Source organism: Phyllobates terribilis, unplaced genomic scaffold (assembly GCF_046119375.1).
Source record: "Phyllobates terribilis strain yellow unplaced genomic scaffold, ASM4611937v1 Scaffold_4__5_contigs__length_816908805, whole genome shotgun sequence".
Lineage (NCBI taxonomy): Eukaryota > Metazoa > Chordata > Amphibia > Anura > Dendrobatidae > Phyllobates > Phyllobates terribilis.
In genome coordinates, this window is record NW_027362764.1 from 510300607 (window position 1) to 510319835 (window position 19229).

Consider the following 19229-nt stretch of genomic DNA (forward strand, 5'->3'; position numbering starts at 1 on the left):
CCACTCAGTTAGGGTTGTTGGATCACCTATGTCTCCTGATAGAGGTTTTGTGACACATAAACCCGCTGGAAATGTGTCATAGGTCAAATACCTTTCCAGTGTAGCCACTTCCCATAGGTCATGCATTTCTTTTAGTAGTAATTGCTCCAATATTTTGAGCGATTCTTTAATATGATCTAAGTTACCTGTAGGGAGAGAATTAGTGGATTCTTGTCGTATGTTAAAAAATTTTTGGATGTTTTGGATTCTATCAGTTCTATGAGTCCAGAGGTCACTCATATTGATTGGTAGTTTCCGGATCTACTGAAGTATTTAAAGATATTGGATCTCGAGACGTCTGGGGCTAATTTTAATATACTCGTGTCATGTGTGCCCACCGCTGCCACTTACTATGGTGGTGTACAAGTAAAAGTATATAAAAAAGTTCTTAAGGGCGCTGGTGGTTATAGTTAAGTTAACCTGCAGCACGTAGTAAGGGGCACCATATACCACATAAGCATAAAACCTAGATCCGGAAACTACCAATCAATATGAGTGACCTCTGGACTCATAGAACTGATAGAATCCAAAACATCCAAAAAATTTTTAACATACGACAAGAATCCACTAATTCTCTCCCTACAGGTAACTTAGATCATATTAAAGAATCGCTCAAAATATTGGAGCAATTACTACTAAAAGAAATGCGTGACCTATGGGAAGTGGCTACACTGGAAAGGTATTTGACCTATGACACATTTCCAGCGGGTTTATGTGTCACAAAACCTCTATCAGGAGACATAGGTGATCCAACAACCCTAACTGAGTGGGAAGACATGTTTAAATCTTTCTCTAAACAAGCTGTAATATTCATTATAGAGAAAAGGAAACAGCAACTTATGGAAAGTAAGAGTAAAATCTCTAAACTATTTCGAACCATTAAACCCCACCAGAACCACCCAGCTATTATCAAATTATCTAAAAATATTATAAATAGAATAGATAATAAAGAGCAAGAGATCATTGAAAGGAAACGCAAAACATTTGGCAGGGACTGCATCCCTGAACCCACTCTAAGTGAATTAATTACAGAGAATGGTTATAAGATCATTGACCAAATAGATGCCAGTCCAACTAGCCCTATAACCAACCCAGAAGACTTCTCTATACATCCAACTCCTGAAGATGACAACCAACGTAACATCACCCCAAGGAATAGAGAAACACCTAATAACCAGGAATCAGATTTAAATAATATCGGGACCCCTATTTCTATTCACAATAGATACAGGGCATTACAAAACATAGTAGAATCACCTCCTCTCCCCCTCCTCTCTTCCCCTCCCTCTCCTTCTTCTCCTCCCCCTCCCCCCCTTCTCTCCTTACCCTCTACATCTACCTGCTTGCCCTCTCAGAATACTATCAATCATATTAATACCGATACCAGACCCAAAGATAGAAATCTCCAACATCCACAAGTTAGAAAAAGACCTACTACCACGGATTTTTTTCGTGTGGCCAATCGAGGAAACGTCAGAGGGGCTGTAGGGGGAGGAAATTCGCCAAAAAGAAAAAGATACAATCTCAGGAATTAAACACAACAAAAACTACATCAATTTTTAATTTAAGTCAATACATTCTCCAACCAAATGAAATACAACTATTAAATAAGGGGTTAAAATATGCCCCATCCACAAAATTCAATAAATTTGATGCCTTCATAGGAGTAAAAAAATTCATGCGTAATCTAGCTCTTAAAAAACATTTTCTCAAGAAAAAAACATGTCCAACTACGTTTTCTACATCTGCAGATTCTATGTTTATACACACAGATCTAAAGAAAAAATCTAATTTTCACCCTATCCATGAATATTCAGAATCAATGGAAACCTTCCAAAAAAATGTCGTGGATGATATTAGAAGAATTAGTGAGAAAAAATGCATGAGGTTTAAAAATAACCTCAGCAACAAGGAACGCACAGCAATGCATAGTTTGGCTAATAACGAAAATATCGCCATACGCCCAGCGGACAAAGGAGGAGGCATAGTAATTCTGGACTACTCGCAATATCATGCGGAAGCTATGCGACTTCTTAACGACACCCGTACATACGAACTACTAAAAGAGGACCCTACTAGAGAACATCTAAGAGAAATGAAAGTTCTCCTTGAAAAAGGCCTCAATGAAGGTTTCCTAAACAAAAATGAGTTTGATTATATACAGACCCTTCACCCCAGAACACCAATCTTCTATCACCTCCCTAAAATACACAAATCCCTAGTGAACCCCCCAGGTAGACCTATTATATCCGGTATCCAGAGCCTCACCTCCAATCTTTCAAGATATGTGGATCGCCATATCCAATCTTTAGTACCACAATTACCTGCCCACTTGAAGGACACAAAACATGCTCTTCAATTGCTAAGCCAAATCCAATGGCAAAAACATTATATCCTAGGTACATTGGACATTACCTCCCTCTACACGGTGATTCAGCATCACAAAGGCTGTGAAGCCACTACTTTCTTTCTAAAAAAGCTAAGTAATATACCAGACACACAAATTCACTTCATAGAGGAATGTATGTACTTCATCTTGAATCACAACTCTTTCAAATATGGTAAGAACTACTATACCCAGAGGTGGGGTACCGCTATGGGTACGAGATTTGCACCTAGTTATGCAAATTTATATGTGGGTATGTGGGAACATTCTAACATTTACCCAGAAGGACACCTACGTTCTAACCTAGTCTTATGGCGTCGGTTTATAGATGATATCCTCTTCATCTGGTCAGGCAGCCCACCAGCCCTAGACCAATTTTTAGAGGATATTAATCAAAATGAATACTTCTTGAAATTTACTGCCTCCATTAGCAAAGAACAAGTTAACTTCCTGGACTTAAACATCTTCATTGATAATGAACAACTATGTACTAACACCTTTTTTAAGCCCACGGATACAAACGGATATATCCATCTGGATAGTTGTCATCTACCCAGATGGCTCCTAAATGTACCAAAGAGTCAATATGTAAGATTACGCAGGAATTGCTCAAAAACATCAGATTTTAACGAAGAGGCGAATCTCCTCACAGATAAATTTATTGGCAAAGGGTACCAACAAGACTTTCTACAAAAAAACAAAAATCAGATTAAAACAATTCCACGCGGCCAACTATTAATAACTAATAACTCCAAGAATACGAACTACCCCATACGTATGGAACCCACACTGGAAGTGCCCATTATTACCACCTACAACTCCAACTCTAATATACTTAAAACTATCATTAAAAAACACTGGGACATTTTAAAGGATGACAAGATAATTGGGGATTTGATACCTCCATACCCCCAATTTATTTTTAAGAAAGCTAAAAACATTGGCATAAAAGTGGCACCTACAATCAAAAATCCACAGCCCCTCCACACAACAGATACTGTGGGCTTCTTTCCATGTAGAGACTGTAAAATATGTAAAGCTCTACACACAAAAAAACAAAGCCACATCTCTCATGGACTTATAAAATTCCCCATAAAAGACCAGATTACGTGCACCACTAAAGGTGTGATATATGGGTTAAAGTGTCCATGTAAAAAATTATATGTTGGACGGACCATACGGGCTCTCAATAAAAGGATCAGTGAACACGTTAGAAATATTAAAAACAAATTTGAGGGACATCCCCTATCCAAGCATTTTAAAGATAAGCACAAAGGATCCATAAAAGACATGGAAATTATAGGGATACAGATTATCCAAAAAAACTGGAGGAATGGCAATTACATTAAACAAATGTCTAAAAAGGAAACAGAATGGATATTTAAGATGGACTCTTTGAGGCCAAGGGGCCTAAACACCGGAATTGAACTTTTTGCTTTTAATGATAATTAACCACAAACACCTCCCAGAAGCTTTGGCGGGTATATAATGAGAGCAGTGAGAATCATGACCATCCCTGACGAAGGATACCGTAGTATCCGAAACGCGTAGGAAGTGTGGCCTCTCCTGCTCTCCGTCTCCCAGTCACGTGACTAGTAGGGACCTTACGCAACGCAGGTCCTACTGAGATCATCATCTTTCTTTCCTCGGGTGCTGCACGCAGGTGCCGGAGTCTCCGGCCGGGACTCCGACGCCCTCAGCCCTGACATCCAGCAGTCCCGTCCCCACGAAGCAAGCATTCTAACCAGGACGCCGACAAAGGTAACAACTCCAGCAGCACGTGCCCATCCGGGACTACACGTGCACGAACGACAGACTCCACCGCCCCAAGGAATCCTTATCAGCACCACCGTTGAAAGAAACAGCTTTAAAACACTTACCAGCGCTCTCTACCTTTTGCTACAAACCAGGATTTTTTCTATACAGCTCAACCTACTCCAAAGCTGATTCTTTCTCCATCACACAGAGCCAATAGTGGTAAGACCTCTCATTTTATTGCAGCAGTACGTAACTCTATATATATATATATATATATATATATATATATATATATATATAAGAGATCATTTTACTTTTCTTTTTACCTATGAGTACTGTATTTATAATAGTTATTATTTATAATAACCACAATTGACACATAGCTCCCCTAGGTGGTATAACTAATCTTGATGACTACACTAGTCTGGATGACTATATTGTGACTACATCCACCACCATTGGACAACTACTACCCTCTAGATCCACAAAACTACTTCCCTACGGGTAAGATAAACTGTGATAAGTGTGCTATTTAGATCTATATACGTTTTAACGTTTTAATTTTCTATTTCCACTTTATAGTACCCTATAGTCTCTGCAGTAACCCAGGGGAGTACCCCCCCAATCCTACCAGATATATACAGACCCCTCCACTTATTTAAGATTTCTACTATACAGGTAAAATACCCAACTCAAACTCTAAACGTGGCAATACCCTGTCTCTTAATAATTAGCCCCCCTTCTTTTACTCACAGCTGACAGGTTCAAGAGAACTAACCAGAGGCATCCATATGTGATTACTCTTCCACCACCTAATTACGTTTCAGGTAACTAAAATCTCTACATACTAATAAGATAATCCGCCAACTATTCCTATACTTACCATAGTATATATACCCTTCACAGGTACCTGTACGTCCTGGACATACCGAGAATAATCCACTGATATTTCGCTCATATTCCTCCACCGAACCTCGCTTCTTCTGGGAATTTTTAGCCTCATATTTTATCCTTATTTTAACTAGCTTTTGTATGAATAAAAATAAAAATATATTTTTTATCTCCTTAACCTCTCGTGTCATTTAAAGTGAGTATACCAGCGCAGTAGATCTCGTTTATCTTTGTCATCCCCTATTGCCGTGGTTTCTGTCGATGGCTCTCCCTTGAAATGTGTTACTCACAAGGTTTATGAATTTCCCCTCACTATTAATGGTATTCACCAAGAAAATTTGGATTTGGTGGTATTAAATAATTTGCCTTCTCCAGTAGTTTTGGGGTTGCCCTGGTTAAAATTGCACAATCCTGTACTGGATTGGTCTACCAATGAAATTAAGTCCTGGAGCCCTAAGTGTTATGACAAGTGTTGTAATGGGCGCATTGCTGCTGTGGATAAAGGGGAATTACCTGTACCTATTCAGGATTTTTGGAAAGTTTTTTCTGAGGAGGAGTCGCATATTTTGCCTCCACATAGAGACTACGATTGTACCATTGAATTTGTCCCTGGAGCGACTCTTCCTAAAAGTCGTTTATTTAATCTGACTATTCCTGAGAGAAAGGCTTTGGAGGAATACATACAGACGAGCTTGGCCACCGGTCATATCAGACCCTCTAAGTCACCTGTGGCTGTTGGATTTTTTTTTGTTAAAAAAAAGGACGGCGGTTTACGTCCTTGTTTGGACTTTCGCGAGATTAATAAAATTACTGTACGCAATCCCTACCCACTGCCATTGATTCCTGATTTGTTTAACCAGTTAGTGGGGGCCAAGTGGTTCTCTAAAATTGATCTCCGGGGGGCATACAATTTGTTGCGCATGAAGGAGGGTGATGAATGGAAGACTGCTTTTAACACTCCTGTGGGTCATTTTGAGAATTTGGTTATGCCTTTTGGTCTTACCAATGCACCAGCATTTTTTCAGAATCTTATTAATGACATCCTTAGACCTTTGATCGGCAAAAATGTGGTTGTGTATTTGGATGACATTTTGATTTATTCGCCTGACCTGAAGTCTCATTGGCGCAGCGTACGTGAGGTATTGCAGTTATTGATTGACAATTCGCTTTTTGCTAAGCTGGAGAAATGTGAGTTCGCTGTACAGAGAATTAGTTTTTTGGGCTACATTATCTCCAGCGAGGGCTTTGAGATGGACCCGGTGAAAGTTCAAGCTGTGCAGGAATGGCCTAGGCCTATTGGTTTGAAATCGATACAGAGGTTTTTGGGTTTCGCCAATTATTACAGAAAATTCATTAAAAAATTTTCTTTTATTGTTAAACCACTGACCAATCTCACCAGGAAAGGTTCTAATACGGTTCAGTGGACTACTGAGGCCATTGAAGCTTTTGTGTTTCTAAAGGAGAGGTTCAGCTCTGCCCCCATCCTTATGCAGCCTGAGGTGACTAAGCCGTTTTTGGTTAAGGTTGATGCTTCTTCTGTGGGGTCGGTGCGGTGTAGTCTCAGGAAAACAAGGATGGAGTACATCCCTGTGCCATTTTTTCAAAAAAAATTTCTGAGACTGAACTTAATTACGATATTGGTAATCGGGAATTGCTGGCTATTAAACTCGCATTTGAACACTGGCGTCATCTCTTGGAAGTTGCTGATTTTCCTATTCAGGTTTTCACTGATCATAAAAATCTGATCTATCTTGATGCTGCCAAGCGCTTGAGTGCCCGTCAGGCTAGGGGGCACTTTTTTTTTTGCGGTTTAATTTTTCCGTTACTTTAATCCCGGATACCAAGAATGTTAAAGCTGATGCTTTGTCTCGCAGCTTTTCTCCCATGGTCGGTGCTGATGAGGAGGAGAGCATTTTCCAAGAAGGTGTTGTGATTGCTGCATTGGACTCCGTTTTGGAAGATGAGATTCTTAAAGCACAGGAGAATGCCCCATCTAACACTCCCCATGGGAGGTTGTTTGTGCCTAGGACCTTTAGGAGAGATTTGTTTGTTGAGTGTCATGAGTCTCGGTTGGCAGGTCATCCTGGAATTTCTGAGACCAAGAGACTTGTGGGTCGCAGTTTTTGGTGGCCTGGATGGCAGAAGGAGGTCATTAAGTGGGTGTGTCAATGTACTGTGTGTGCTAGATCTACGTCTTCACATACTCCTGCTGTGGGGTTGCTTTGCCCTCTGGAGGTTCCTAGTGCACCTTGGACACATCTGGCTATGGACTTTATTACTGACCTTCCCCCCTCTGAGGGTTTCACGGTCATCTGGGTGGTCGTGGACTGTTTTAGCAAGATGTGTCACTTGGTTCCCTTCATCAAACTGCCCTGCGCTAAGACACTCGCTAAGGCCTTTGTCAAGGAGATTGTCAGACTCCATGGTGTTCCTACTGACATTGTTTCTGATAGGGGACCTCAGTTCGTGGCTCGTTTTTGGTGTGCCTTTTGAGACAGGTTGGGAGTTCATTTGTCATTTTCATCTGGATGTCATCCTGGCCAGACAGAAAGGAAGAACCAGGATGTTGAGCAGTTCTTGCGTTGTTTTGTGGCAGACAATCAAGAGGGGTGGTCTGAGTTTCTGCCGCTTGCTGAATTTGCTCTTAACAACCATACATCCTCTTCTGCTGGGTGTTCGCCTTTTTTTTGTTGTTCTGGGAGACATCCGTTTTTTGGGTCATTCTCCAAATTGGTATCGGCTGTGCCTGAGGAGGAGAGTTTTTCCGGTGATTTGGAAAGAGTTTGGACGGATGTGCGTGGTAATCTTCAGGAGGCTAACAAAAAATCTAAGAGGTACTTTGACAGGAAACATCAAGAGGTTTTGTTTACGGTTGGTGACATGGTTTGGTTGTCCTCTAAGAATCTGCGGTTGAGGATTCCTTCTAAAAATTGGATCCCAAGTTTGTAGGGCCCTTTAAGGTGCTTCAGGTAGTTAACCAATCTGCTGTTAGGTTGGAGGTTCCTACCTCCTGGAAGATTAATCCGGTGTTTCATGTTTCTCTATTGAAAAAAGCTTATGTATCAGATAGAGCCGCCACTGCCACTGTTCCTCCAGTGGTGGAGGACGGAGAATATGAAATTTCCCGCATCCTTAATTCTAGACGGTATAGAGGGAGTTTGCAGTATCTCGTCGCTTGGAAGGGTTTCGGTCCCGAGGATAACTCATGGATGAGGGCAGATGATGTTTCTGCTTCCAGACTTGTCAGAGCGTTTCACAAGAGGTTTCCTGATAAGCCTGGGCCTAGGTGATCCGGAGGATCCTCATAGAAGAGGGGGTACTGTTAGAATTCTCCTGTTAGTTTTTTTCTATTATGCTGGTCACATGACCGTTTTTGCCTATTTAATCCTGCTCCGCCCTTCTGGCCTTGCTGGACTTCATTGTAATTTCTACTCTTAAGCTATCCAGGTGCTTTGTTACCTTTCTCAGTCAGTTTAGCTAGGTCTTTTGACCTCTATGTTCTATGTTGTTTGCTTGTCTTTTTACTGCTACAATTTCTGCTAGGAGGTGTCCATCTTTCTCCCAGTCCCTAGTTCTTGTAGGGATCCCTCCCTCACATCTATAGGTCTTCGTTCAGACTAGCTGAGGACTTTAGCGGGTCTGATCGCAGGATCAGGTTCCCCGTTACATCGTACGGATCTAATTTAGTTCTATTGTAGGGACAGATCTCCTGTCTTTCCTTAGTGCTTGTAGCAGATCATAACACACACAGCTTAATTTCACCACCACAAATGGACTAGGTGGCTTATGGCGGACTGTATCACGTTTGTCACAGAAAAAAAAATATTTTTTACTCTTTTTAGCAACAGAAAAAAATAGATTTTTTTACTTTGAAAACAGCTGAATGTCAATGCCACAAAGTGACAAGGTGGCTTATAGTGTGCAGCATCACGTTACTTACAGAAAAAAAAGATTTTTTACATCTGCATACAGTTTAATTTCACCGCCACAAAAGGACAAGGTGGCATATGGCGGACTGTAACAAGTTTGTCACAGAAAAAAACAATTTTTTACTCTTGTTAGCAACAGAAAAAGTAGATTTTTTTTTCTGTGCATACAGCTGAATTTCACCCCCACAAAATGACAAGGTGGGCAACTATAGCTTGCAGTATCACATTAGCAAATGAAGAAAATAGATTTTTGTACTCTTCCCTCAGGAGCTCTGCATACTGCTGAATTTCAACCCACAAAATAACAAGGTGAGCTGGTAGGGCTTGCTGTATCACATTAGCAAGTGAAAAAAATTGATTTTTTAAGGGATATTCGTGCATGGAGCACAATAGAAGCAGTGCACAACAGAGTTCCATGACATGGGCCCTGCTGTCTTTGTCTGGACCTCAGTAATGGCGCAAGAAAAAAAAATCAGTTGGAAGGTCGATTTCACAGAACACAGGACACTAGTTATCTGAACTATAAAACTTAGAAGCAACCATCTATCTATCTAGCTAAAATCTCTCAGTATGCAGGAGCAGGGTCCAGCAGCAGCGTCTGTGAAAATGGCACTGACACAACATATCCGCTCTTTATATAGAGAGGACATGTGATTTCAGCAGCCAATGGCACAAGCCCTTGTGTCTGGACAAAGTGGATGCTTCCTGCGCCCTGATTGGCTAGCTGATATTTGCACACATAAAGTTAGGAAAAAAATTACAAGCACGATGCTGCTCTCAGCTTTTGTCAGCACTCCCCAGCCCCTTCCCTCATCACACAGACCCGCGCATCATACATCACCACTATGCTAGTCAAAGTGTTAAAAAACACTTTAGTTGCAACGCAATAATTTCCCGCACTTTTTCACCGAATGTTACAGATTTTTGCCGATTTTAAGAAAAAATGCTGGTGTCACAAATCCGAATGTGCCATATTCATGCCGAATTTAACATTTGAGATCGTTTTACGAACATATTCGCTCATCACTAGTCACTACACCTGTAGATGAGTTCAGAGAGGGATGTGATCTCTAAAATGTGATCACTTCTGGGGGAATCTGCTAATATGGCACACTTGGGGCTCTACAAATGGTGGTCGCAAAGTATTCCAGAAAAATCTGTGATCCAAAAATGGCGCTTCTTTTCTCTTGATCCCTGCCGTGTGCCCAAACAGCACTGTATGACTACATATTGGTATTGCCATATTCAGATGAAATTGTGTAACAAATTGTAGTGTCCATGTTCATATATTACCAATGATGAAGATGAAATATCTGTTGCTAAAACATTTTAGTGGTGAAAATTTCATTTTTTATTTTTATGGCTCACAAGTCTGTGAAACACCAGTTGTATCAACATGCTCGCTCCACCCCCTAAATGAATTGGGTCACATCTGGGGAGTTCTGCTTTTCTGGCTCTTCAGGAGCTCTGCCAATGTGACATGACACCCAGAAACCATTCCAGAAAAATCTGCACTACAAAATGGTGCTCTTTCCCTTCTGACCTTTGCAGGGTGCCAAAACAGTCACTTTTGACCAGATATTAGGGATTTGCATACTTAAGAAAAATTGTGTTACAAATTCATGGAGTCCATTTTCTCCCATAACCCTAGAGAAAATGTAAATTTGGGGCTAAAGCATCATTTTAGTAGAAACAGCTACCTTTTTTATTTTCACTACCAAGTATTATAAAATTTAGTGAACCATCTCTGGGTTCAAGATGCTTACTACACTCCTGGATGAATTCCTTGAGGGGTATAATTTCCAAAATTGAGTCACTTTTGCGGGGTTCTTTTATTTTGGCACCTCAGGGGGTCTTCAAATGCAACATGGCATCGGCAATCTATTCCAGCCATAATTGCGAGCCTAAAGATAAAACATGAGGCTTCCCATCAAAGCTCTGACCTGTTCCCACTCTACATATGGAGTATCGGTGTACTCAGGAGAATTTTCACAACGAATTGGGTTGTTCATTCTTTGCTGCTGCCCTTGTGAATATGAAACAATTGGGGCAACAACAAAATCTTAGTGGATAAAACTTATTTTTTTATTTTCAATGTTATAAAAGCACAGGAAGTATGAGTCTAAAAAAGTTTCATTGGCCAGCATGAAAATTGCAGTATTACTATTTTTTTTTTAAATAGCATTGCAGAATTACTATGCAAGTGAGTATTTTGACCATATCATCATTTTTATGAAGATTTTCCAACTTCAAATGCTTATTGGATGAAGCAGATGTGGTGATGTGTATTTATGTAATGAGGGAGGTTGAGCCTAAAGATATCAATGGGTGCAAAATTTTTAGGCAGCTTGTTTTCTTCAAGCAAAATGGGCCAAAAAATAATAGATTTAACTAATTCTAAAAAGTCTAAAATTGTTACTGTACATGTCTTAAGAGGGAGGCAGCACTCTTGAAATTGCTAAAATTATTGAGGCGTGATCACAGAACTATCAACATTTTTTTTCAATTAGTCAACAGGGTCACCAAAAAATGTGTTGAGAAAAAAACACACATTAACTGTCAAAGATTTGAAAAGAATCAAACGTGAAGAGACCAGGAACCCATTATCCCCAAGTGTTGTAATATTCTAGAACTGCAACTTCCCTGGAGTACCCAAAAGTACAACGTGTTCAGTGATCAGAGACATGGTCAAGGTAAGGAAAGCCAAAATATGACCACCACTGAACAAGACACCTAAGTGGAAATGTCAAGACTGGGCCAAGAAATATCTGAAGACAGATTTTACATAGATTTTATGTACTGATGAGATGAGAGTGACTCTTGATGGACTAGATTGGTGGGTCTGTGATTGGATCAGTAACAGGCACAGACCTCTACTTTGACTCAGACCCCAGCAAGGTTAAGGTGGGGGATACTGCTATTATTAAAGATAAGGTAGTTGTTTTGGGTTGAAGATGAACCCAAAATCAACTTCCAAACCTAAGAATAATGACATGGCCCCTTCCTCACCTGACCTAAATCCTATTGAAAAATTGTGGGCCTTTCTTGAACGGAAGATTTTCACTGAAGGAAAACAGTACATCTCTCTGAACAGTGTCTGGGAGGCTGTGGTTGGTGCTGCCCAAAAAGTTGATGGTTAACAGATTAAGAAACTGACAGGCTCTATAGATGGAAGGCTTATGACTGTTATTGAAAAGAATGGGGGCTGTATTGCTCACTGATATGTTTTTTTGAAATGTCATACATGTATTTTTTGCACATTTTAAGTTGTTTTGCTATTATTCTGGTTTTAACTGATGAAAATAAACAACTGAGATGTGAAAATTTACATTTTTCAGTTAGTTGCCCAATAATGCTGCACACTAATAGTTGCCCAATAATACTGCACACATAAATATTCTCCTTAGAAAGGCAAAATCTCTCTTTTACTGTGTCAAATATACAGGTTTGTTAACCTTTTGGATTGACCAACAGCTCAGAAGCTGTTAAATAATAAAATTAATCATCAAAAATACAAATTGCCTAATAATTGTGTACATAGGGTATTATGCAGCTAGTACATAACTAAGATTTACACAGTACTCTTAGGCCTTCAGTTATGTTTTAGGGCGGTTTCACACGTCTGGTTATTTCTGGTACCGGAAAAACCCGTCCTGAGATATCCGTGTCCGTGTGTCCGTGTGTGGCACACGTGTGGCAGCCGTGTGCCTGATCAGGACACACGTACCGGTGCTTGGGAATCACTGGTACAGTTAGCACTCTTTCCAAGTGACGCGCCCCCTGGGCCGTGGGGTACTCGGTGCCAGGCCGGTCGTTGCTAGGGGAGATGTCACAGTGGCGGTGACCCGGTCCGTTACCCAGGGCGGTCAATAAAAGAGGTTATTACAGGGGATTTATAGTTCTTATATACAGTTTGTGACGCCACCTGTGGTATACGGCTATATGGAGCCGCCGCTGCGGAGCAGGTCCTCTGGAGCTGGTGTAAATGCAGCAGAGGTGGTTCAGCTCTCCACAGGTAGAGCTTAGCTCCAGGGCAGTGTAGATGTTGCTGTTATGGAAGTAGCACTCATGGTGCAGTGTAGTGCAGGGGGTGATGGTGCAGCAGCAATAATTGACAGAGACAGTGGGGTGCAGTCTTCCGGATTTATTCACAGTTCTTACTTTGCTCCTGGTTACAACTGCAGATCATAACTTCCCACGACGTGCCGTGTATACCGGGCAGGGGCTCAGCCAACCCTCAGGTACCTCCGGAGTACATAACAGGACCCCCTTCTGTGTGTTCCTGCTGGCCGTCTCCCTGCACCTCACACCTAGTGTCCCAATCCAGTGACCGCGGACCTTGCCGGGCGACGTCTTCTCTGTCCCCTGAGTCCTCTATGGCCACCTTATTGGTGAGACAGATGTGGCTTCTGGCTGCAGTACCTGAAATACTGCAGCCTCCGGTTTCCTAGTTGAGGCTTAAAGAACTCCGCTAGTTTAGGGACCGGTCCCCTCTGTGCGACCTGACCCCTCCACCTCCTGGCAGATTCGGGCATACGTGTGGCCTCCCGCACTACCCGTACCCCTGGGGTCCCTTCCACGTTCCTGGAGCCTTTCTCCTGCTCCTCTCTCTCTTCAGTCTTGGGCCTCTCTGGCCAGGTCCTCCTCCTGAGCAGAGCTCCTATAGAGCTCCTGCTCCTCTCACTGTTCTCCTCTGACTGCTCTGACTGGACTGAACACCCAAGATGGCTTCCCTCTTTATACTATTCCCAACAAGTGCTCCCCTGATTTACTTCCTCCACCCACACCCACTACATGGTTCCCCCTACTTTGGTTCCCCCCACTCCAGCCAGGGACTGGGCTCAGCAGGAAAGCGACGCATCTTGCCCCTCCTGCTGGTCTGGAGTAGTGTACTCTTGGATGCAGGTGTTAGGGTCCCGGGCAGTACTCCTTCCTTACCTGAGAGTGAGATACTTCACCTCTGGGTGAGATGCAGTACCTCTGTGGTGACTGAACCTGTAGGGGCGCCACATAAGCGTTGGGTGTTGACGCTGCCCTCACCATGGTTCCCTGCCGGTGCTGCGATCGGCACCAGCATTAGCAATGATGAGAGTAGTAGTGTCTGCTCCCGCAATGTTCGACTGAAAAAATAAGTATAAAATAAAAAAAATCCATATGCTCACCTGTCCTAAGTGTCCCCCGCTGTAATCCATGTGACTGCTCAGCAGAGGCGCTGGGGAGAATGACTCCTGCAGCGAGCAGGCCCCAGACCACTGCTGAGCTCAGGAGTGGCGTCCTGTCACTCACTGAGCACATCTCCGGGGCTTGCTCGCTGCAGCGGCTCATTCTCCTTGGCTCATCTGCTGAGCGGTCACATGGATTACAGCAGGGGACACTTAGGATAGGGGAGTATATGGATTTTTTATTATATTCTTATTTTTACAGCCGGACACTGAGAGAGCAGAATACTACTCTCATCATTGTCCCTGCTGGTGCTGATCGCAGCTCCGGCAGGGGACAATGATGAGCAGCGTTCAGCACAGGGCGCTTGGAAATAGAGCTTACTGTACCGCTGATTCCCAAGCACCAGTACATGTGACATGGAAGGCACGCGTGTACGGTACGTGTTTACGCGGACCCATTTAGTTAAATGGGTCCGTGTGATCCGTGCTGTCTTCCAAAAACTGTCATGTCAGCTATTTTTACCCACAAACACACGATCCGTGCAAACACACTGACATGTGCACAGATCCATAGATTTGAATGGGTCTACGTGTGTCAGTGTCTGCGGTTCGTGTGAAAAATGTCATCACACATACCAGCCACACGGACGTGTGAAAGAGCCCTTAATGTTTCTGTCTTTTACTTTTGGGTTGTTTTGATTTGTGTCGCCCACAGCACGAATTAAAAAAAAAGATTAAATAATAAAAATAAATATATTTAGGTTTAAAACAGCAACTCACCAAGGGTAAATTGCACCACGGTGTGATCCACCATAAGCATAGCATTTTTTTCTGCAGAAATTGGCAGTGACGGAGATATGATATTCTGATTAGTTTAATAGGAGTGTGCGCTGCTTCTGTTCACACCAGGTGCAAGAAGGACGAATATAGATTCTAGCATAAAATATAGGCTACTGAGAAGAACAAATGTGTACATTTTATATCAATACCAATCATGTAAATGTAACTCATAGGGTTCTATTTTCTGTTTCTGACATGAAACAGTAATTGCCAGTCAACAAAAGAAACTGCATCTGTCACACAGAAACATGGTACAATATAGCCCTCATTTCCTTGCTTAGTATAATAAAGCTGGCTGCCTTCAATGTACTGCTAAGTGGTATCCACACGTGCCAATGCATCTGGCTGGTTAGTTCACTACCTGCCAATCTTGGTTGAATATGGACATGTGCAACAAGTTTGAAAGAAAGGTTTATTAACTTGGAAATTTTGTCTCCGGGACTATAATTTCTTAAATATGCAATATATAAAATGCAAGAATTCATGAGGACAAAAAAGTCCAGCAGTTTAATATTACAACTGCAATATGTATTTAATGGTATTCATTCAGAAATGTCTTTAGGCACAAATGTATGAAAATATTACTATACTTTTAGGTTTCACAGCAAGTTATATTTCTTTAGAAAGTTTCTCTGGAACAATATATGAACAAGCCAGTGATACTTTATATCAATCATGAATAGATATAATAGTTTCCTTTATAAAAGAACAGTTCTAGTAAATGTAAAAATCAGTTCCATTATGTACTTGAAATGGGCAATTACCATGATTTATGACATTTACGACATGTCCTTAGGATGGTGGCAAAGCCGCTGAAGTTTTCCTAGGCAGAGCCGCTTCAGGAAGATTCCAGTGGCCTTTTTCTTGAAACGCCTTCGCTGGTGGGTGTACTATCATTTTTTGTGGCAGCTGAACTGCCATAAATTTTTTTCCAAGTACTTCCAATTGTAAAGAGCAGGTGGTTTCCAAACAAAGCCGCTCAAATAAAGAACATGTCACTTCTTTTAACTGCTGAACACTGAAGCGGTTAAAAGAAGTAATAAAAGACTGAACATGTGCACAGCAATGCCATTTCTAAATTTCTGTGCTCATGTTAATTTTTTGCGTCTCTTTTTCCGGGGGCTTCCAGGCAGAATCCACCTGAAAAAAACGCTGTGTGCACAAATTCTTCAAAAAATGTGTTTCAGAGGGTCTTGTTTGTGTAACCTGATTATCCTAGTCATACATTTGACAACATTGGGACATCTATGATCACCTTAGCATTTATCAGGCCCGACTTATCAAGGTGTTTTTTTCTAGTTTTCTGGAGTAAAACACCTTGAAATATCACAAAATTTTTGCAACACTCAAAGCTGTCTAAAAATGTACCATTTTTACTCAAGTCATGGCCAGCTCCATCAATTTTTGGAAAAGTGGAAATAGCTTGGCGGGATAAGTTGAGACCAAGTGTGCCTGTCGATTTCATGGTAATTTATGTCACCAAAGTCACATAAATTACACCCAAAACATATACCAGTCCCTAATTGGAGTAACATTTCTTATGCTGGTGCATGTCAGTTGAAGAGTGCACTAAATTCATTAAGAGGCACAAGCTTCTTAATGAATTTGACGCATCTAACTCCAGTGCACAGTTCATCCAAACTGGTGTGCAAAACACCAGTCTTGATGAATCAATCCCATTGTCTTTTGTAGATTAGGTCATGTTCAGGTATATTCACTGCTGATTCCACACTTAAACAATTTACAATAAAATCCATCTGAATAAAGTTCTCAAAACCTCATAGATATAGGATGGGAAAAAATCAACATGAACTTCAAGGCATACTATGTATTTTTAGATATGAAGCATGTCCATTTTTTTGTGGAACATGTGCAGACTTCCATTGGTGATTAGAGATGAGTGGATCTTTTGCAATTAGAATTTGATGAATTTTCTCCCAAAGTTTGATTTGCTGCAAATAAATTTGTACCAATCTCAATATTGGAAAACTTGTAATTTCTCCGAAAATACTAGTTAGGGAGAGAAGATACAGAAATCTACTGACCATAAGAGCTTACACTATACAGGTGAGAGAGAGAGAGAAGAACCTGCTGACCCTAAAAACTTAACTGTAGAGGAGAGAGAGAGAAAGAGAGGACTCAACTGATCATAAGAGTTTGCACTCTACAGGCGATAGAGAGGACCCTGCTGACCCTAAAAACTTAACTCTACAGGAGAAAGAAAGAAAGTACCCCATTAAACATAAGAGCTTGCACTCTACAGGAAAGCAAGACCCACCCATTGACTCTGGAGATGAAAAACGACTCTGCAGTACAAGCTCTGCTCCACTGAGAATCGGTGATCTCAGATGGCCCGGGCACTGACCTCCCCCTATACAAGGTATGATAATCCATAAGATATCATAGCTGCAGGGGAGGCCCATGTGTAAATGCAACATGACATATGCCTGCTCTCTGATGATTCAGCAATGTTGAAAATGGTGCCAAGCAAGTTTTTTTTGCAAACCAAAAATCAAATCTCAAAGTGTTAGAATTTGTGTGAAACTGCAATTTTCATGAACTTCATGATGGTAAGCAGAGCAAAGAGAAAACCTCTACCACATCTGGATCCACCTTGAGTGGAATCATATTTGCATTAGTTTCATAAATGTCTTCCCTTTTTCTCATACAAGAAGTTGAAAAAACCCAACCAAGAATGGATCATACTGAATTCTACAATGTTCCTTTATCTAATTAAAAGAGGGACATGAATATAATATATATGTATTTACTAATATCGCGATACTTATCTTGCTTGTTACCCATGTTTATTTAGAAAGGTATATAGATTCTACCTAGGAATCTTCCATAAAACTTCAACATTTTCTGCAGTGTTTCATAATTAAAAATCCATAAAATCACAGCATATATCATTAAAGCAATATGGAGACTCGCACTAAAAAATGCACATTAGATAAAACAGAAATGTTCCTTTTATTCTTTTGTCAGATATCTTGTACCACACAATTTTTTATGTTTTAATGTTTTGCATAATGCCACTATTCATCATCTGGCCTCATAATTTTCTATTAAAAAGGTGAAGGTACTAAAACATCTTTTTCCTTTATACTCTGCTTGCACTACAGGAATCCACATCCATTTTCATGATTCATTCGTTTTATGTCGTTGTAGATTGGAATCTTGCTGTTCCACTGTACACCCAGATAAAAAGAATATAAGAATAGAGTTTCTTTTTAATCTAAGTTTAACTTAATAACACAATAGATCCATTACTGTATAGTGTATTTATATATGTATATTGTTGCAATGCATTTAGGACGAAAAATCAAGCAACTATGGACTTGTTTAAAATGGTTTAAAAGTGTCTACAGCTCCTATACAGACTTATGCATCTCTATGGTAACAGGCAACAAAGAAACTCTGGGACGTCTGATTCTGCATCTTCTTTCCAATTGTCCTAAATATTTAGTAACATACATTATATCATTTGGTAAACTGCAGGGTACAAATTATGCATGAGAGTTATAGACACAGGAGGCAGGGTCGATGTTGCAGGAAGTAGTCCGAAAAATATACCGCAACATATGGTAAGTCATTACAGTACTGTTAAATCCAATGAATTGCAAGTGATATTCTGTCTGATTGCAGCTCTTCACTTGGCTTGGGCTTTTATCCTAAATTATATAGGAAGGCACGTTAAAGGGTCAATATTGACTTATAGAATTACTACTTACAATAGGTGGCACTAAAGTCCAAGTCCTCTTCCTTTCTGAAGAGGCAATTTGCATATTTAATTTTCGAGAGGAGTGTGCATGGCATATAAGTCTCCCCACTCTGACATGCCAGGCCTGGCTTGTCACTCTCCACAAGTAGAAACCTTAACCCTTAAATTCCAATCTTTATGAGATCATGATGAAAAACATTGTAGTCATAAGCTATATCAGGAGAAAAAGCAATGTGTTTTGAAAGCAATCTGGTGTTCTTTGTCTGAGCCTAATCAAGAAAACTTCCCATGAGCATTAAATACTATGGAAAACCAATCTTAAAACAAGGTACGTAAGTGGGAGAGACAAACAAATAAAAATCACAAATACTAAATAAAAATAAAAAATCAAAAACATATACACAAAAACAATCATGAGATGGTTAACTCTTGGAACTAGCTGAAATATAAAATATCCCCATATTAGTAATGATACATGATGTCCTTGTGTATTTTCAGAA

At 40.7% G+C, this 19229-nt stretch overlaps 1 long non-coding RNA gene across 1 annotated transcript; it reads left to right on the top strand.

Annotated features, from left to right (window-relative positions):
• Positions 1-4913: 4913 nt before the first annotated feature.
• Positions 4914-5252, top strand: LOC141264399 (uncharacterized). Its single transcript, XR_012319921.1, has 2 exons — positions 4914-5010; positions 5090-5252. It is a non-coding gene; the product is annotated as an uncharacterized lncRNA (long non-coding RNA).
• Positions 5253-19229: the final 13977 nt, after the last annotated feature.